Source organism: Lolium perenne, chromosome 7 (assembly GCF_019359855.2).
Source record: "Lolium perenne isolate Kyuss_39 chromosome 7, Kyuss_2.0, whole genome shotgun sequence".
Lineage (NCBI taxonomy): Eukaryota > Viridiplantae > Streptophyta > Magnoliopsida > Poales > Poaceae > Lolium > Lolium perenne.
Genome location: NC_067250.2, coordinates 284045878 through 284064522, shown reverse-complemented (window position 1 = coordinate 284064522; position 18645 = coordinate 284045878).

Sequence of the window (18645 nt, the reverse complement as noted above, 5' to 3'; positions counted from 1 at the left end):
TGGCTCCGTTTACTTTGCCAACTGTGCAAAACGGGGCCGCCGGGACATGCGGTATGGCCGTACCGGGCGCGCGGTTGCACCCGTCCGCCAACGCGCTAAACGGAAAACATTTAGCACATAAAATGACGCGTCCTCGACCTAAAAACATTTTTCCCTCCATTTATTGAGCGAAGTAAAGTGTCGCCCCAGTTCAAATCCGGCCAGTTTCCAGCGGATTCGGAGGGGACACCGCAGGAAGCGGGAGGGATTCCCAAATGGCTACCGCGCGCATATGGCATGTGATAGCTGGTGCGTAGGAGGTATCCTACCGCTGCGCGGAGGTCCCGCGCGATACTGAAATGCGCACCATGTAGCTGCTTCACAAAAAAAGCCCTTCCGGCACCCCGAAAATGGAAAAACCGTCGCCCGTGGTTCAGATTGGAAATCCGCGACCGGGGCCTTGCTTCCCATCCTAAGGCCCACGCACGTGCCAAATATGGCCTCGTTCCGACAAACTATGTGGTGAAACGGGTCGTTTGCTACTCATTTCCCCTAAAAGCCATAGAACTCCGGACGTGATAGCCCTGTTCGTGAAGGGTTTTTCAAGATAATTGCCGTATCCCAGTTCCGTCTTTTGTAGTGGTTACTAGGACACATAAAATGACGCCACGCGGCTCCGCTCGAATTTTTGGCTCCGTTTACTTTGCCAAATGTACAAAACGGGGCCGCCGGGACATGCGGTATGGCCGTACCGGGCGCGCGGTTGCACCCGTCCGCCAACGCGCTAAACGGAAAATATTTAGCACATAAAATGACGTGTCCTCGACCTAAAAACATTTTTCCCTCCATTTATTGAGCGAAGGAAAGTGTCGCCCAGTTCAAATCCGGTCAGTTTCCAGCGGATTCGGCGGGACACCGCAGGAAGCGGGAGGGATTCCCAGATGGCTACCGCGCGCATATGGCATGTGATAGGTGGTGCGTAGGAGGTATCCTACCGCTGCGCGGAGGTCCCGCGCAATACTGAAATGCGCACCATGTAGCTGCTTCACAAAAAAAAAGCCCTTCCGGCACCCAGAAAATGGAAAAACCGTCGCCCGTGGTTCGGATTGGAAATCCGCGACCGGGGCCTTGCTTTCCATCCTAAGGCCCGCGCACGTGCCAAATATGGCCTCGTTCCGACAAACTATGTGGTGAAACGGGCCGTTTCCTACTCATTTCCCATAAAAGCCATAGAACTCCGGACGTGATAGCCCTGTTCGTGAAGGGGTTTTCAAGATAATTGCCGTATCCCAGTTCCGTCTTTTGCAGTGGTTACTAGGACACATAAAATGATGCCACGCGGCTCCGCTCGAATTTTTTGGCTCCGTTTACTTTGCCAACTGTGCAAAACGGGGCCGCCGGGACATGCGGTATGGCCGTACCGGGCGCGCGGTTGCACCCGTCCGCCAACGCGCTAAACGGAAAACATTTAGCACATAAAATGACGCGTCCTCGACCTAAAAACATTTTTCCCTCCATTTATTGAGCGAAGTAAAGTGTCGCCCCAGTTCAAATCCGGCCAGTTTCCAGCGGATTCGGAGGGGACACCGCAGGAAGCGGGAGGGATTCCCAAATGGCTACCGCGCGCATATGGCATGTGATAGCTGGTGCGTAGGAGGTATCCTACCGCTGCGCGGAGGTCCCGCGCGATACTGAAATGCGCACCATGTAGCTGCTTCACAAAAAAAGCCCTTCCGGCACCCCGAAAATGGAAAAACCGTCGCCCGTGGTTCAGATTGGAAATCCGCGACCGGGGCCTTGCTTCCCATCCTAAGGCCCACGCACGTGCCAAATATGGCCTCGTTCCGACAAACTATGTGGTGAAACGGGTCGTTTGCTACTCATTTCCCCTAAAAGCCATAGAACTCCGGACGTGATAGCCCTGTTCGTGAAGTGTTTTTCATCATAATTGCCGTATCCCAGTTCCGTATTTTGCAGTGGTTATTAGGACACATAAAATGACGTCACGCGGCTCCGCTCGAATTTTTGGCTCCGTTTACTTTGCCAAATGTGCAAAACGGGGCCGCAGGGACATGCGGTATGGCCGTACCGAGCGCGCGGTTGCACCCGTCCGCCAACGCGCTAAACGGAAAACATTTAGCACATAAAATGACGTGTCCTCGACCTAAAAACATTTTTCCCTCCATTTATTGAGCGAAGGAAAGTGTCGACCCAGTTCAAATCCGGTCAGTTTCCAGCGGATTCGGCGGGACACCGCAGGAAGCGGGAGGGATTCCCAGATGGCTACCGCGCGCATATGGCATGTGATAGGTGGTGCGTAGGAGGTATCCTACCGCTGCGCGGAGGTCCCGCGCAATACTGAAATGCGCACCATTTGGTTGCTTCACAAAAAAAAGCCCTTCCGGCACCCAGAAAATGGAAAAACCGTCGCCCGTGGTTCGGATTAGAAATCCGCGACCGGGGCCTTGCTTCCCATCCTAAGGCCCATGCACGTGCCAAATATGGCCTCGTTCCGAAAAACTATGTGGTGAAACGGGCCGTTTCCTACTCATTTCCCCTAAAAGCCATAGAACTCCGGACGTGATAGCCCTGTTCGTGAAGGGTTTTTCAAGATAATTGCCGTATCCCAGTTCCGTCTTTTGCAGTGGTTACTAGAACACATAAAATGATGCCACGCGGCTCCGCTCGAATTTTTGGCTCCGTTTACTTTGCCAAATGTACAAAACGGGGCCGCCGGGACATGCGGTATGGCCGTACCGGGCGCGCGGTTGCACCCGTCCGCCAACGCGCTAAACGGAAAACATTTAGCACATAAAATGACGCGTCCTCGACCTAAAAACATTTTTCCCTTCATTTATTGAGCGAAGGACAGTGTCGCCCCGGTTCAAATCCGGTCAGTTTCCAGCGGATTCGGCGGGACACCGCAGGAAGCGGGAGGGATTCCCAGATGGCTACCGCGCGCATATGGCATGTGATAGGTGGTGCGTAGGAGGTATCCTACCACTGCGCGGAGGTCCCGCGCGATACATGCAAGGTTAGACAAACCTTACATCACAATTGTACACATATGTTAGGGACAAATGCAACTTTTCAAGCGATTCAGACGCTCCGGTAATCTGTATCTTGGGAAACCCTAGGGCGGGGACCCTGCAGATCTACCCCTATAGCTTTCTCCGTGCGAGGGTTTACCAATGGATTTTTTATTTGCTTTTCTTTGTTTAGGACATATGCACATGGAAACCATAGGTTTGGAATGAAATAGGCCCCGGATGAGCCGTAGCAGGAGTTTCCACATACATATCCTGGATTTTACCAAGTACGGGCCCATGTATGCGGAAATCGTCAACGCCGGGTACATGCAAGGTTAGACAAACCTTACATCACACTTGTACACATATGTTAGGGACAATTGCAAGTTTTCAAGCGATTCCGACGCTCCGGTGATCTGTATCTTGGGAAACCCTAGGCCGGGGACCCTGCAGATCTACCCCTATAGCTTTTTCCGTGCGAGGGTTTAGCAATGGATTTTTTTATTTTCTTTGCTTTGTTTAGGACATATGCACATGGAAACCATAGGTTTGGAATGAAATAGGCCCCGAATGAGCCGTAGCAGGAGTTTCCACATACAGATCCTGGATTTTACCAAGTGCGGGCCCATGTATGCGGAAATCGTCAACGCCGGGTACATGCAAGGTTACACAAACCTTACATCACACTTGTACACATATGTTAGGGACAAATGCAAGTTTTCAAGCGATTCCGACGCTCCGGTGATCTGTATCTAGGGAAACCCTAGGCAGGAGACCCTGCAGATCTACCCCTATAGCTTTTTTCGTGCGAGGGTTTAGCAATGGATTTTTTATTTTCTTTGCTTTGTTTAGGACATATGCACATGGAAACCATAGGTTTGGAATGAAATAGGCCCCGGATGAGCCGTAGCAGGAGTTTCCACATACAGATCCTGGATTTTACCAAGTGCGGGCCCATGTATTCGGAAATCGTCAACGCCGGGTACATGCAAGGTTAGACAAACCTTACATCACACTTGTACACATATGTTAGGGAGAAATGCAAGTTTTCAAGCGATTCCGACGCTCCGGTGATCTGTATCTTGGGAAACCCTAGGTCGGGGACCCTGCAGATCTACCCCTATAGCTTTTTCCGTGCGAGGGTTTAGCAATGGATTTTTTTATTTTCTTTGCTTTGTTTAGGACATATGCACATGGAAACCATAGGTTTGGAATGAAATAGGCCCCGGATGAGCCGTAGCAGGAGTTTCCACCTATTTGGACGCTCCGGTGGTTTGTATCTAGGGAAACCCTAGGGGGCGGGGACCCCGCAAATCTACCCCTAGGGTTAGGGTTAGCAATGGACTTTTTTCCTTCGTTTTAGGACATATGTACATCGATAGCAGATGTTGGGCCTACTGGATCCCGTCGACCCGTCTACGAAGAGCGTCACCGTGTTAGTGGTGGTGTTGTGTTGGAGACGAAAACATGGGTATATATAGGGAGGCGAGGGGCTAAAACGGCGGGAAAAGTTGGCAGGAGCGTCAGCGGGAGAAAACGGCGGGAAAAATTGGCGGGAGAGAATGGGCGGGAGAGCTGGGCGGGAAGAAGGAAAAAAACATGTATGCTATGCCGACGGTGCCCCTCGGCATAGGCCAGACAGCTGAAGTTATTCCGGCGGGAGGGCGGGGGAATTGGGCGGGAGAAATTGGCGTCAGCTACGCCGAGGGTGGCCCTCGGCATAGGCCTCACGCCGTCAAGGTTCCGTCGAGGCAGGGCCGCGGGGCGACGAGCCGGGGGCGCACCCTCAACCTATGCCGAGGGTCACAGATACGCCGAGGGCCACCCTCGGCATAGCAGGTCATGTGCCGAGCGGGGCTGTACGCCGAGGGGCGATTCGCGTGGCTGGGCTGGCGGGGCAGTACGCCGACGGCCCCGATATTTGGCCGTCGGCGTACGCCACGACCGTCGGCGCAGCGCGCCATTCCTGTAGTGCTGCCCTTGTTCAAAAAAAAAAAAAAAACATGAGCGTACGTCGCAAAGTCCAAGGACCCAAGCAGATCCCGACGTGTGGATTTCCCCTCATCATGATTAGACCAAGAGCTGGTTGCCATGCATTCGCCAACCGCACCCCATGGCCCATGCACGCGCAGCGTCGTACGTCCGGCGTCCCACGCGAGCCCGTACGCAGACACAGCCCAATCACACGTTCTCCGTACGTGCACCACAGTCCACGCCACTACTATTTCAGAAATCACACAACTGTGTTGTGTATTGATCTGCCAGCAAGAACTGAAATGAAATGCAATGCATTTGTGCAACGGGTAGGTCGACGGCAGGCTGCGCCTGGCCGGGACATGAATGCCACGCATGAATGTCACACCTAAATAAACAATCATATCGATGTTATCAATTGTTTGTATCAGTAAGTACATACAGCTGGTTGGAGATATGCATGGTGTGATGATATGACTATATGAGACGATATTTTTTTCGAGAGTATATGAGACAATTTTTTTTTTTTGCGAAAAATATGAGACGATATTTTAAAGGACCTTCCCCTGGATCTGTCCAATTTGGAGTGAAAATGATTTTAAGATGGACTACATTTTTTTCAAAAAGTTGCAGAAATGACCTCTTTAATTTATTATACGGAAGGCCAGGGCACGATGCTAGATATAGCATATGAAAAACGAGTATGGAAAAACGTTACAACGAAACCAGATACTCCATCCATCTATAAATAAGTACACGTGGGGATTTTTTAAAAGTAATTATCAAGTGGAGAGCAGATGCAAATCAACATCTCTATCCTCTTTAATTCTTGCACTCTAATAAGCTATAATTGCATGTAGAAATAAAGTAAAGTGTGCTCAATAATATTGGATTTCATTCCCGTGTGATGAGGGAGAAGCATTTTTTTGCTATACTTTAAAGTACATTAAAAACATAGAAGTGCGCTCTTTTATGGACAATGTTTGAAGATAAATATCCACTTATTTGAGGACGGAAGGAGTACGGAATGCAACTTCTAAACACATAAGAAGACCAACTAAGGGTCAATTCTTTTAGGTTTATGCTCTTTAGAAGCTCTTAGAAACCGCTCCTCCTATTCTTTTGAGCTTCTTAAATTTTGGCTTATTTATTGAGCTAAGTTGTGAAACGTCAACGGCTAGTTATAGTGGAGAGTAATATAGATTGGTAACATGCACTATTCATAGTAAGGAATATATGGTATCATGCAAAGTCATATTTATAATGTCACTAGAAATGAGCAATAAATCGAACAAGTGTGTTACACTAGTAGAAAAAGGGCTTCAGTCCCGGTCCATAAGGGCCTTTAGTCCCGGTTTTGCAACCGTGACAGGACATTCGGGATTAATTGTTCAACCCTTTAGTCCCGGTTCAAATGTACACCGGGACCAAAGGTCCCGTCACGTGGTGCGGCCAGGGGCTCGTGGTGGAGGATGAAAGGCCTATAATCCCAGTTGATAAGAGACTTTAGTCCCGGTTTTGCAACCAGGACTAATCATTCGGGACTAAAGGCCCTCCCCTTTAGTCTCGGTTGTAAAACAAATCGGGACTAAAGGTCCCGCCACGTGGACCGCTGGCGCGCGTCGGGGCAAATGACCTTTAGTCCCGGTTTGTAGTACCAACCGGGACTAGAGGCTATTTTGTTAATTTTTTTATCCGTTTCTGTTTTTCTAATTATTTTTCACTCCCTTCTTTTTCCTATTTTTTTATAATTTCTAGCATTTTCGTTATTTGATAAGGTTAGTCTCTAACTACACTTAATCTCTAGCCAAATTGCTTACTCTTGTTCACACTTCCCGCTCGATCACCTATCCTCCCATTACTCCAGCACTAGCACGCTTAAACTTTCGAGTTCCTTCCAATCTCACTTCCAAGTGCTTCGCGCGTATGTATGTGATAGTAGTATCATATCAATTCTATTAACATGTTGGTCGATGTCACACTTCTTAATTGTTTGAATTCCAAATAATTTTATTAATAAACAAAAGTAATGATGTAATAATAATTTTGTAAATAAATAAACATTAACTTTTTTAATTTGTATTATAATTATATTTTAATTTTTAGTTTTTTAATTTTTTTGCCAAATCTAAAACTGAAAATTTGAAAATCTAAAAATGGACTAACTTTATGGTTAAGTAACATTAATATTTATGCAGGATGCAATTATTAGTTTAAAATTTTAAAAATCTAAAATCTTCCTGCTTTCATATTTTCATTTGGAATTTTGAGAATCTAAAAATTGGCTAACCGGGTAAACCCTGGTGAATTCGGACGTAACTTTTTCCCATGATCATTTTGATATATTATACATTTTTTTCTACGTCGTATGCAAAAGTCAATGCCATTTTTTTGCAAAAAAAGGTTTATAGTCAAATTTATTAATTTATCCTAATAGTAGGTTGCATAACATACAGTAATCTCAAATTTTTTTTTTTGAATTTTCTATCCTTTTATTTTATATTTTACAAAGCTAAAAAAATGCGATCCACGGGGGGTGGAGGTGCGTGAAGAGAAAAAAAACCTAAAAAACTAGTCCCGATTGGTAATACCAACTGGGACTAAAGGCTTTTGCCCCGGAGGCAGCCTGCCACCACCCCTTTAGTCCCGGTTCGTAATAACAACCGGGACTAAAGGTTTCAAACAAACCGGGACTAAAGGCTTTTGCCCCGGAGGCGGACTACCGCCAGCCCGCCACCCCTTTAGTCCCGGTTTGTAATACCAACCGGGACTAAAGGTTTCAAACAAATCAGGACTAAAGGCTTTCTAGGATGAACTAGGACCAATGCCTTCCATTAATCTATGTTCGTTTTTAAAACCGGAACTAAAACTCTCAGGGGTGCTAGACGAAAGGTCTATTTTCTACTAGTGTTAGCACATCCAAGCTAGACCAGCGATTGCAGTAGTAATTCAGAGCATGCCTTATTGCAGCACAAAATTGATTCTAAATCATGGCGTTGAAGACCAAGATCGATGTGCACAAGCCCACGTTGGGACTCCACAAGTGATGAGATGAAGAGATGTACAGTGGATAGAGCAAAGCCTAGCTGGCGGGCACCGTATCAGGCATGCACGGCAGCCATACAAGCACAGGGCACACCTAGCTGGCGGTAATCCTGGACGTACGGACGAACTGGCTTACTGAAAATGTACGGGCTGACGTGGGCTACATTGGTTTGTTGAAGTTTCATCCCCTCCTGAAAAACCGGGGCTGAGTTTAGATTTCCGGCTCTGCTATGTGAGTCCGTATGGTTTTTTTGTAAAATATTTTTGTAGGTGTAGCATTACTCCCTAGCTGGAATGCCTAGCGCGCACGGCTGCCCGGTCAGGGTGATGCATGTCGGTTTCGTGGTCTTTCTCCGGACATTTTCAAGACACTAGTGGAAAACAGGCCTTTTGATCCGGGTGGTTAGGGCCTTTTGTCGCGGGCGGCCAGCCGCGACAAGCAAGGCGCGATAAAAGGGTGGCCTTTTATCCCGGGTCACTTACGACCCGCGACATAAGGTCCACCACGTGGCAGCCGCGGGGCGCGCAGGGCACAGGCCCTTTTGTCGCGGGCGGTATTACCACCCGCGACAAAAGGCCCTCTACGTGGCGCGCGCACAACGCTTCTGCTTTAGGGTTTGAGGGGTGCAGCACCCCTCCCCCCCGCCACCGACCGCCTGTTATTTCATTTTTTTCGTCCGAAAATAAAAGTTGCATATATTTGTACGCTACTAGAAGTTGTACACATTCATTCATTATATATATATATAGATCGATCAAACAAATATTGGAAGCAGAAGTCGATTCCCCTTACACATATTCGTAGGTTCCCTACATATATACATGGAGCTCACGATCGACAAACGGTACTAACGACCGTCTATTTGGAGGTAGAACAACTATCTGGACTAAACAAGCCTTTGTTGTTTATGACTTCTCTAACCAAAAGTCCCAGATTCCTCCGCGATTCCTAGTGCGTTTTCCTTTGGTTGGAGTCTGTCCCGCATGAAGTCGACCTATATACGAAAATGAGATGAGTATGACTATATCAGTCTTGATAACGAAATATTGATGATAATAAATAAAGTTGTGAATGTTATTGCTTACGTCGAATTTATTTCTGTTCTGCTTCTCAGTGGTTAACATGCGAATGGACTCGCAAACGGAGTATCCACATAGATTCGTCCCTTGTGGCTGCTGGGGGCACGGTACAGGATTAAATGTTAGCTTCTTTGCAAAGGTAATCTCCTTATGAACATTCTTCACAGCGTGCCAAGCCCTGCCATGCAAAAGAATGATTGACTGAGTGGATAATTAATTGATATCTCACGAAAGATAAAGCGCGGCGATGAAGGAAATTACACTTGGAGCAACTTACGCAAGTCCTGGAACCCGTCCAGGCCTCTACTCGGTGGGTCTTTTACTTCAACTATTCCCTTATCGGGTTGAATGTCTAGTAGAATCCAGTGGAAGCTGCACATGTTATGCATATACGTCGGGAATTACACTTAACATCGAGTAAGAAAAATTGAATGTGCATATATAAAAGATCATTAAGACTCTCACTCGTAGTTGTAAGGAAACAATATTGAATCACAGAAATATTGCTGCCCCAAAAACCTTAGTAGGTTTCCCCCCGTTTCTTCGCGTTTATGCTTCACCGTTTCAACATGTATTTTATCCGGGTCAACAAACCCAACATTGATAATATTATTACTTTTGCACTCACCGATCTTGATCTGCAAAAGAGAACCCATAAGATATAATGAGTATATATATGCAATGAAAACGAACATGAACTGAATGAAAATGAACTTATATGTAGGTAACACCTTACAAGCCATAGCAACTCATGAGAGATTTGTCGAGGGCTTCTCGATTGAATAACTGGGAGTTCATTCATCTCAATATGGATCTCCTCCTTTCGGTAGTAATATTCCCATGGTATACTCGCCACGATGTACATTTTTTCTCCTTGCATGCATCAAGGTACCACGATGCAAATTCCGCATATGTGTTGGCAGTTTATGCAGCTGCTCTCTGCTGACCAAGTCGGCCCCGTCGACAACTTTAGGAGCTATATCAGCAGTGGGTAGTGCAGCATCTGCGGCACCAAACAATTCGTCCACGGTAACTCCACAGTGCGCCGCTAGAGTTGGCGCGTCGTCCATCTTGAGACCACCACCAGGTTCCTCGTACACCTTGGGAACATTAAACACTTTGAGTCTTGGGATCGATTGTTTGGGCTGAGCACCGAGGAGGGGAACTTCCTTTCTCTTTTTGCCTTTTGTCGTTTGCTTGGCCTTGAGGGGTGCACTTGTTGAACTTGACCTTTTCTCATCTCGCACTTCTAGGCGATGATTTGCTCGTGCCAGCAATGTCCTTCTCCTTATCCTTTTCATCCTTCTTTTGGTCAATTACCTTCGCAAGAGTGCGTGTATAGTCATCCTTCTTCTCGTGTAACTCATACTGCGATGGTGTGTTCGAAAACTAGTAGCATATTCTATTTGCTTCTCTGTGTATGGCTCGCGCTGGAGGTTTTGGCTTATGGAAATGATCATAGTAGTGTTTCGCAACAGCGGCCGCATTTTCCTCGACAGTAAGATCCCAAGGACGGGGGGAGGAACCTTTGGTACTTTTGGGAGGGGCGACCTCTTGGGGATAGGACTCTTGAAACGCTTCCGGCTGGGTGCATTCCGAGTCTTAGTGGGCGGAGGCGGCGGCGCTGGAGATGGAGATGGACTACCGATGTCGTGGTCGACGTCGTACCCACGGGGTGATGGTGGCGACATGTGATCGGTAGGAGGAGGTGATGGTGGCCTGCGATCACCTGGAGGAGGTGATGGTGACCCGCCGGGACGACCGGTACTAGGTGCTACCCAGCCTGGCAGCCTGATGTTCTTCTTTTCCCGAGAGAATGATTTCTCCCAGCACCTCTCTCGAGTGTAAGCCCCCCATCACCTCCAGGGATATGGAGCTCCAATGTCTCCCACTGCGGGACAACCGAATCCACCCCGACACGAGCATAGCCACTGGAATCGGATTGCCATGCCATGTTGCCGGCTCACCTTCAGGTCCAAATGCCGGTAAGACATAGCCGACCGCCACCTTAACGTAAACCTTCCCGAACACCTCATGGAGATCACAAGGTGTTGTCTCCTTGATTCCATCCAAGGGGTCGCCAGGACCGGCATCTATCATCATCCGTGTAGGAGGGGCCTCCGAGTCGGCCACGCTTTGTCTCGTTGCTGAGATATTTCAGCGGTATTATCCGGCGGGCGTTGTCCTTTTAGTTCATTTATCTCCCGCTGCTGCTGCTGAAGCTCCCGCTGCTGCTGGTCAAGTCGGCGTTGGAACTCGGCCATCCGGTCATTACGCACCTCCGGTGGCGTTGTTTAGCTCTCGCTCGGCTTCTATAAGTCTCCGCGTCGGCCGAAACCCAAGCGACCACGGAACACTAGGGCCGAAGCCTCTTGTTCGTCCTCCCTTCTCGGGATTACCGAGGACAAGCGTCAGCAAGTCTTTCTCTCTATCGGGAGCAAACTTTAGTTTTCCCGCCTTTATATCTGTCGTCACTTCAATCCATTTTTGCTCGGGTACCCTAACCCTGGTGTCACTTTCAACAATGTTCCCTGTCTTCATGTCATACTCACAGCCATCCGCGAGGAACCAATATCTAGCCCTTATGTCACATCCTTCACCCGTGGGTTCACGAGAGATCCCGTTCAGCTCCAACTCAGCCTCTTGTGCATCCCACTTAGGCATGGCTCTTCCGTAGCCCCCTCGCCCCGTATGATGGTGATATTTCTTCTCGCTTGCATTCTTCTTGTTTTTCGCCGATGTGTTCACAGCCTCCTCTCGATTCTTTGTACCGCACAAATTCTTCCCAGTTATGCTCCTGCTTCGCTAGGTAGTTCTCGAATAATGGAGGCTTCTTGTCTTTCTTATAATTTTTCCATAACCGGTTCTTATACGCCCGGAAAAGTTCCCCCATCTTCTTAAGAGCCCATTTCTTCACTAGCTCTCGCTGCTTAGCATTCTCGAGACTCCGATCCCAAATGCGGCAAAGTGAAATGTGCCATCGGGTCTACGAAAAGTGTGTCTTTGTACCTATCGGCAACCTGATTTTCGGACAGATTCTTCGTCTTGTTCCATTCTCTGACAGTGATCGGGACACGATCTCTAACCACAACTCCGCACTGATTTTTGAACTTCACTCCGACATTCTCGGGTACCACCGGTTGGCCTTCCGGTGATATAGCTTCAATTGTGAAGTGGTCTTTCTTGGTCAACTTCTTTGCCGGGCCTCGTTTCTCTATCTTATCTTCGGAGGCCTAAGAGAATACATATAGAATTGCATTAATGCCTCTATACTAATGCCTCAATACATATGTACATATAGAAATCCATTAATACCTCGTCACCGGAGCCGTCGTCGGCTTCTCCGTCACCGGAGCCGTCGGCTTCTCCGTCACCGGAGCCGTCGGCTTCTCCATCACCGGAGCCGTCGGGTTCTCCATGACCGGAGCCGTCGGCTTCTCCATCACCGGAGCCGGCTCGGTCGGCTTCTGTACCATCGCGGATTATGTCCGCGAATATGTCTTCTGTTCCAAGTCCCGTTCGAATTGATCCATTGTTTACAAAAGAATTAAATCGATAAGTAAATGTTCAAACACAAACCAAACCCTAACCCTAATCAAACACAAACCAAACCCTAACCCTAATCGGCGACACGTGTTTGCGAGAGGGAGAGGGTGTCGGCGACGCGTGTTTGCGAGAGGGAGAGGGTGTCGGCGACGCGTGTTTGCGAGAGGGAGAGTGTGTCGGCGACGCGTGTTTGCGAGAGGGAGATGGTGTCGGCGACGCGTGTTTGCGAGAGAGAGAGAGAGAGAGAGAGGGTGTCGGCGTCGGTTGTTCGCGAGAAGGGAGAGAAGAGGGGAGTTGCGGCGTCGATGGTTTTCGCGAGAGGGCGAGAAAAGAGGGAGTTGCGGCGTCGGTGTCGGCGTCGGTACTATACTAACTATATACAAAGAGGGAGTTGCGGCGTCGGTGTCGGCGTCGGTACTAACTAAAAAATACTAACTAAATAGATACAACAAACTTAAACTAACTAACTAAAAAATACTTTAAAAAACTTAAACTAACTAAATACAAAATACTAACTAAATAGATACAACAAACTAAATAGATACAACAAACTTAAACTAACTAACTAAAAAATACTTTAAAAAACTTAAACTAACTAAATACAAAATACTTACAAAAAACTTAAACTAACTAACTAAAAAAATACTTACAAAAAACTTAAACTAACTAAATACAAAATACTTACAAAAAACTTAAACTAACTAACTAAAAAATACTTACAAAAAACTTAAACTAACTAACTAATAATTAACTCAAAAAAAAAAAAGGGCCGGGGCGCCGGCTGACGGCGGCGCGCGGTTGGCACGGAGGTTCACTCGCGCGCAGCCGGCGCGGAGGCGCGGCGGCGGGGGCGGCGCCGGGGGTCGGCACGGCGGGGCGGCGCCGGGGGTCGGCACGGCGCGCGGCAGGCGTCATCGCGGCGGCGCGCGCGCACGAGAGAGCCGGCGCGGACGGGCGCGGCGGCTCAGACGGGCGCGGCGGGGCGGAGAGGGCGCCGGAGGAGCTCGAGGCGGCGACGGCGGGCGGCGGTGAAATCGGGCAGCCTGGCGGCGCAAATTTGCTAAGTGCTGGCCTCCGGGAGTCGCGGGTGGGGGCTCCGCCCGCGGCGGTAGGTATTTATACCTACCCCCCTTTTGTCGCGGGTGGGGGCTTGACCCACGACAAAAGACCCCCCTTTTGTCGCGGGTCAAGCCCCCACCCGCGACAAAGGGGTCTTTATCGCGGGCCGTGGCTCGACCCGCGACAAAAGGGGGTGGGAGGGGGAGGCGGCCGATCCGCGTGAAGCGCATCCAACGGCTCCGGCCGTTTGAATCCAACGGCCTGGAGCCGTTGGACGCGGATCAGGCCTGCAGCAGTTAAAACAGCCGTTTCTGTTTTTTTCTGTTTTTTGTTTTTCTGTTTTTTTAATAAAAACTATTATTTCAATAACTTTTAAATGGTAACTCAAAAAGAAAAGTGTTATATATGAAAATTGATCAGAAAAATCCAATGAACATGAATATGACATCCATAGAACTATTTGCATCTCGCATATATAAATGCTGACACGTGCCTCGCCCGCCGACGCCGGCGTGCGACGTGTAGCCACCGCCGACACGTGGCTCACCCCGCCGACGCCGGCGTGCGATGTTTAGCCACCGCTGACACGTGCCTCGCCCCGCCGACGCCGGCGTGCGACGTGTAGCCACCGGCCCGACACGTGCCTCACCCCGCCGACGCCGGCGTGCGACGTGTAGCCACCGCCGACACGTGCCATGCCCCGCGTGCGCTATATAGAGCGACGAGTGCGGGCGCAACCACACGTCGCCACCACCTCCGCTCATTCATCTCCGGGATGCCTCCATGTCGTCGAGGCGTCCGGTTTCCGTGGCGTTCGAGTGCATCCGAGCGGTAGGTTCACCGCCGAGATACGCGCCGGTGGCTTCCGCCTCACCCTCGGCACGTACAACACGCCGGAAGAGGCGGCGCGCGCTTACGACGCGGCGGCGTGGCGCTTTCGGCGGCCAGGGCACGACATGAACTTCCCGGATGTTGAATCGCTAGAGGAGGCGGAGTTCCTCGCGCCACCGCCGTGCCTCGTCACCGACGAGGACCGTCACCGGCATCGCTGTGCGGCGCAGATCGCCATCGCCGAGCGCGACGAGCAGTTGATGCGCCAGTGGAGGGCGCGGTCCCCCGACGCGTTCTTTGCTAACCTTAGGGCACAACGCAGGTCCAACAGGCGCCACCGTCGGGCCGTCGCCGCCTTCGAGCTCGAGAACTCGAATACAACTTGGACCGAAAACGACCCTCGGTGGGATGACCTTTGGACGGAGACAACCTCCGACGACGAGTAGAGACTAGACTAGTAATTTATCTATTTTATTGTAATTTCAATAAAGTCGTTGTCGGTTCTATTAGTTTAAATTTAGTTTATAAAGTCGTTGTCGGTTGTTTTTGTTCAATAAAGTGGTTGACACGAAATTTATTACGATTGAACTGAAATTAAAGTACAGAGCTCAACTGAAAAATAAGATACATGGCCAGATTCGAATGTTGGAGCCATTCAATCATAGTCGTGCCTAGTCCTATACACGTCGCCACTGTAGTCATCAAAGTCGCCGACGTCATCGTCGCTAGCATCGGGGTCGCGGTTGTCGAACCTCGGCGGATGACCACGCGTGGGCTGGGATTGAGGGTAGCGCAGGCGGGGGCCACGATAGGCCAGGACGCTCTGGAGAGTCCGGCCGCGCCACCACATCCGACGGCCGGCCTCGTTGAAGTTCGAAGGAGGCGGGCCGTCCTCCTCGTACCTGGCAACCGCCCTCTCGGGCATTTATTCAAATTCTCGTACTTCTCACCGCGGTAGAGGATACAGTCATTAATGCATGCATGTATCTTCTGCACATCTAATCCTAGAGGGCAGACAAGCTTCTTTGCTTCATATGTACTGACGGGCAATTCATTATTTCTTGGAAACAGCTTCTTTAATATTATCATCAATTTCTCAAATCCCGAGTCAGTCACACCGACCTCTGCCTTCCATTTCAGCAATTCCAATATGCTACCCAGCTTTCTATGCCCATCTTCACAACCTGGGTACAACAATTTGTGGTGGTCCTCTAACATCTTGTCGAACTGCAACCTCTCCTTATCCGTGTCACAGTCTCTTCTTGCATCAGAAATGGCCCGACGAAGATCATCATCAACAGGATCATCTGATGCCTGTTCTTCACCTCCTTCTTCTTCATTGTCGTCCATTGCGGTATCAAAGCATTCAGAGAACATAGATCGATAATACTTCTCATCATTATCTTCTTCCTCATCGCCGTCTTCCATCATAACCCCTTCTTCTCCGTGCTTGGTCCAAACATTATAACTGGACATGAACCCAAACCGAAGCAGATGGCTCTTAATATCTCTTGAGCAAGAGTAATCCTTCTCGTTCTTACATTTTAGACATGGACAGCACATAAAACCTTGCTTCGACTTGTTGGCCTCGGCCACAAGCAGGAAAGAATTCACGCCCTCTCTGAAAGCGGGAGCACATCGGTTACCGTACATCCATGGATGACTCATCTGCATCATAAGCACAATTATATATGTATCAGATGCAATCACCTTGCTAAAATTAATATTGTACGGACTATGCATATATATATAGTCGAGAAAATAGTTGCTAACCTTTTTGGATCAAAAAGAGGAGAAATCTTATCAAATAAAACCAAGTGGCATCCCTCTCACAAGCATTCCATCAAACACCTCTTGTGCACATGTAGAAAAAATGAGCTAGCATACACCTCCACCTTCACCACCAAGGAAAAAATGAGGTGGGGGGTGGCTGGCTGCTTCTATATATATATATATAGGGGGGGACATTTTGTCGCGGGCCGTATTACGACCCGCGACAAAAGGGGTGGCCACGTCGCTCCTACCCCTTTTGTCGCGGGTCGTAATACGGCCCGCGACAAAAGGCCGCGACAAAAGCCTCCGCGCGCTCCACATGGTTTCGGGGCGACGTGGCCAGGCCATTTGTCGCGGGTGCAGGCGCGCCCGCGACAAAAGGCTCCCACGGAAGCCCTGTTTTCCACTAGTGAGATAGACGACTCTCGGACATATTGAACACTATTGAAGGGATCATAGGTGAGCCTGGGCAGTGCCAGTGCACCTTTTGTGTCGTATGCACCTCAAGTTTAGAAATAAAAAAATCAAGCTGCATGAGAGCATCTCCGGATGCTGCCTTGAACCAATTTGGAGGACCACGGCTATGTCGTCCCAGTGGAGTATCATAAAGGTGACGGTGAGCACAATCCATGGCTACCACCACTCTATCATCATTGAACAAAGGCCCGAGAGTTGAACAAATGCGGTTAACCATGTAATTGCGACAGCATCCCTAGTCGAGTATGTTTCTAACAGGCTATGCATTGATATCTTTGCAATTTATATTGATTATTCGGACAAGGCTCTTGCCTTGTACAGTTGTACGGGTCGAATAACGACGAAAAATAGTTTAGGTTGTCGCATTGCTACATCAAACAGAAGGAGTGCGAGAAGTGGAGGTTGACGCGCATCCAATTAGCGAAGGTCAAAGATGGTATCATTGATTTGGAAGCGCTGCTCGCAACCTTAGCTAGCCGCCCTATCGGCAACAAGGCAGCCAAGAGCGCCGCGCTTGAAAATTGTCAGCCGGCAGGGTCCACACGTCGATGGACAAGTGCCTCGCCAATGTATCGTCAAACCTGCTCATGCGCAACTCAAAGAGCGACGAAAGATGGAAGGCACTGCTCCTGAAGTAAGAAGAGAAGATTGTGACCGAGAAGGAGAGACTCTCCATGAAGAAACGGAAATAGGACTTCATGATCTTGAGTGCCGATATGACGGGAATGGATCTCCAGGTGTTGGCGGTGCACATGTTCTACTACAACATGATCTTGAAAGAAATCGCCGATCGAATGGTCGCGACTGCAGCGGCGTCTGTAGCTACATCCGTAACGGCGTCAGCGTCAGCATCAGCGAGTACACATGCATCATCATCGGTGAATACACCCATGATGGAATTGTCATCACCAGCAAAAAACAACATCGACGCTGACAAAGTAGGCCGACTTCGTTGTGCTGGATGGGCCTTCGCGCATCGAATCAAGAGGCGTTGTCGACAGCTTAAGCCAACCCTAAACAGTTCATTTAGGCTTCATTTGTATCCCGGTTTGTAATATTGATGGCGACGACTATGACAGGAACTACTCATTTTGAAAATGGAACTTTCTTTATTTATGAGTGAATTCCACTTTTTACCCTCTAGTTACGATATTTATGATACTAATTACCCCACCGATTAAAAATCGTGTAGATTACCCATTACAAAAGCTTTGGACCCTTGTTTTCTTATTATGCCCATTCAGAAAGGTGTTAGGTTATGATCGGGGTCCAAAAATATCAAGACGATAGTAACGAATGGAATGTATGGATTAAAATGTTTGGATTTTATGGAAACATTTGGTGCACATGGGCACCGGTGCTCTCAGTTTTCAAAATATTTAAAAATCGTATTTTTTTCAAAAAATTGTTACATTTATTTTATGAATACATATGTCATGAATACTCGCGTGAAGTTTCGGTAGAAATTGCATTGTATTTTGAGCTATATGAAAAAAATGTATGGCTACGTATAGGAGTAGATATTTATCAGAAATTTATCTTTGTTGTATAGCTCAAAATCTAACATATGTTTCTCCAAAATTTCTACCGTACCTTCGGAATGTTTATATGTATGTGGGTATTTAATTTCAACTTTTTTTCAAAATCCAAAAAATATAATTTTTAAAAACCATGAGCACTTGTGCTCATGTGCCAAACACATTTTTTCGGACTTTATGGTCTTTATTTATTTTGGTTTAAAATTATGTTTGAAATCGTATTTGGTGGAAAGGCGGGGAACGAACATACGTCAAAGACAGCACGTACCATTAAACCGGATGTCACGTTCAATCGATCCGGCACTTTTCCGAAC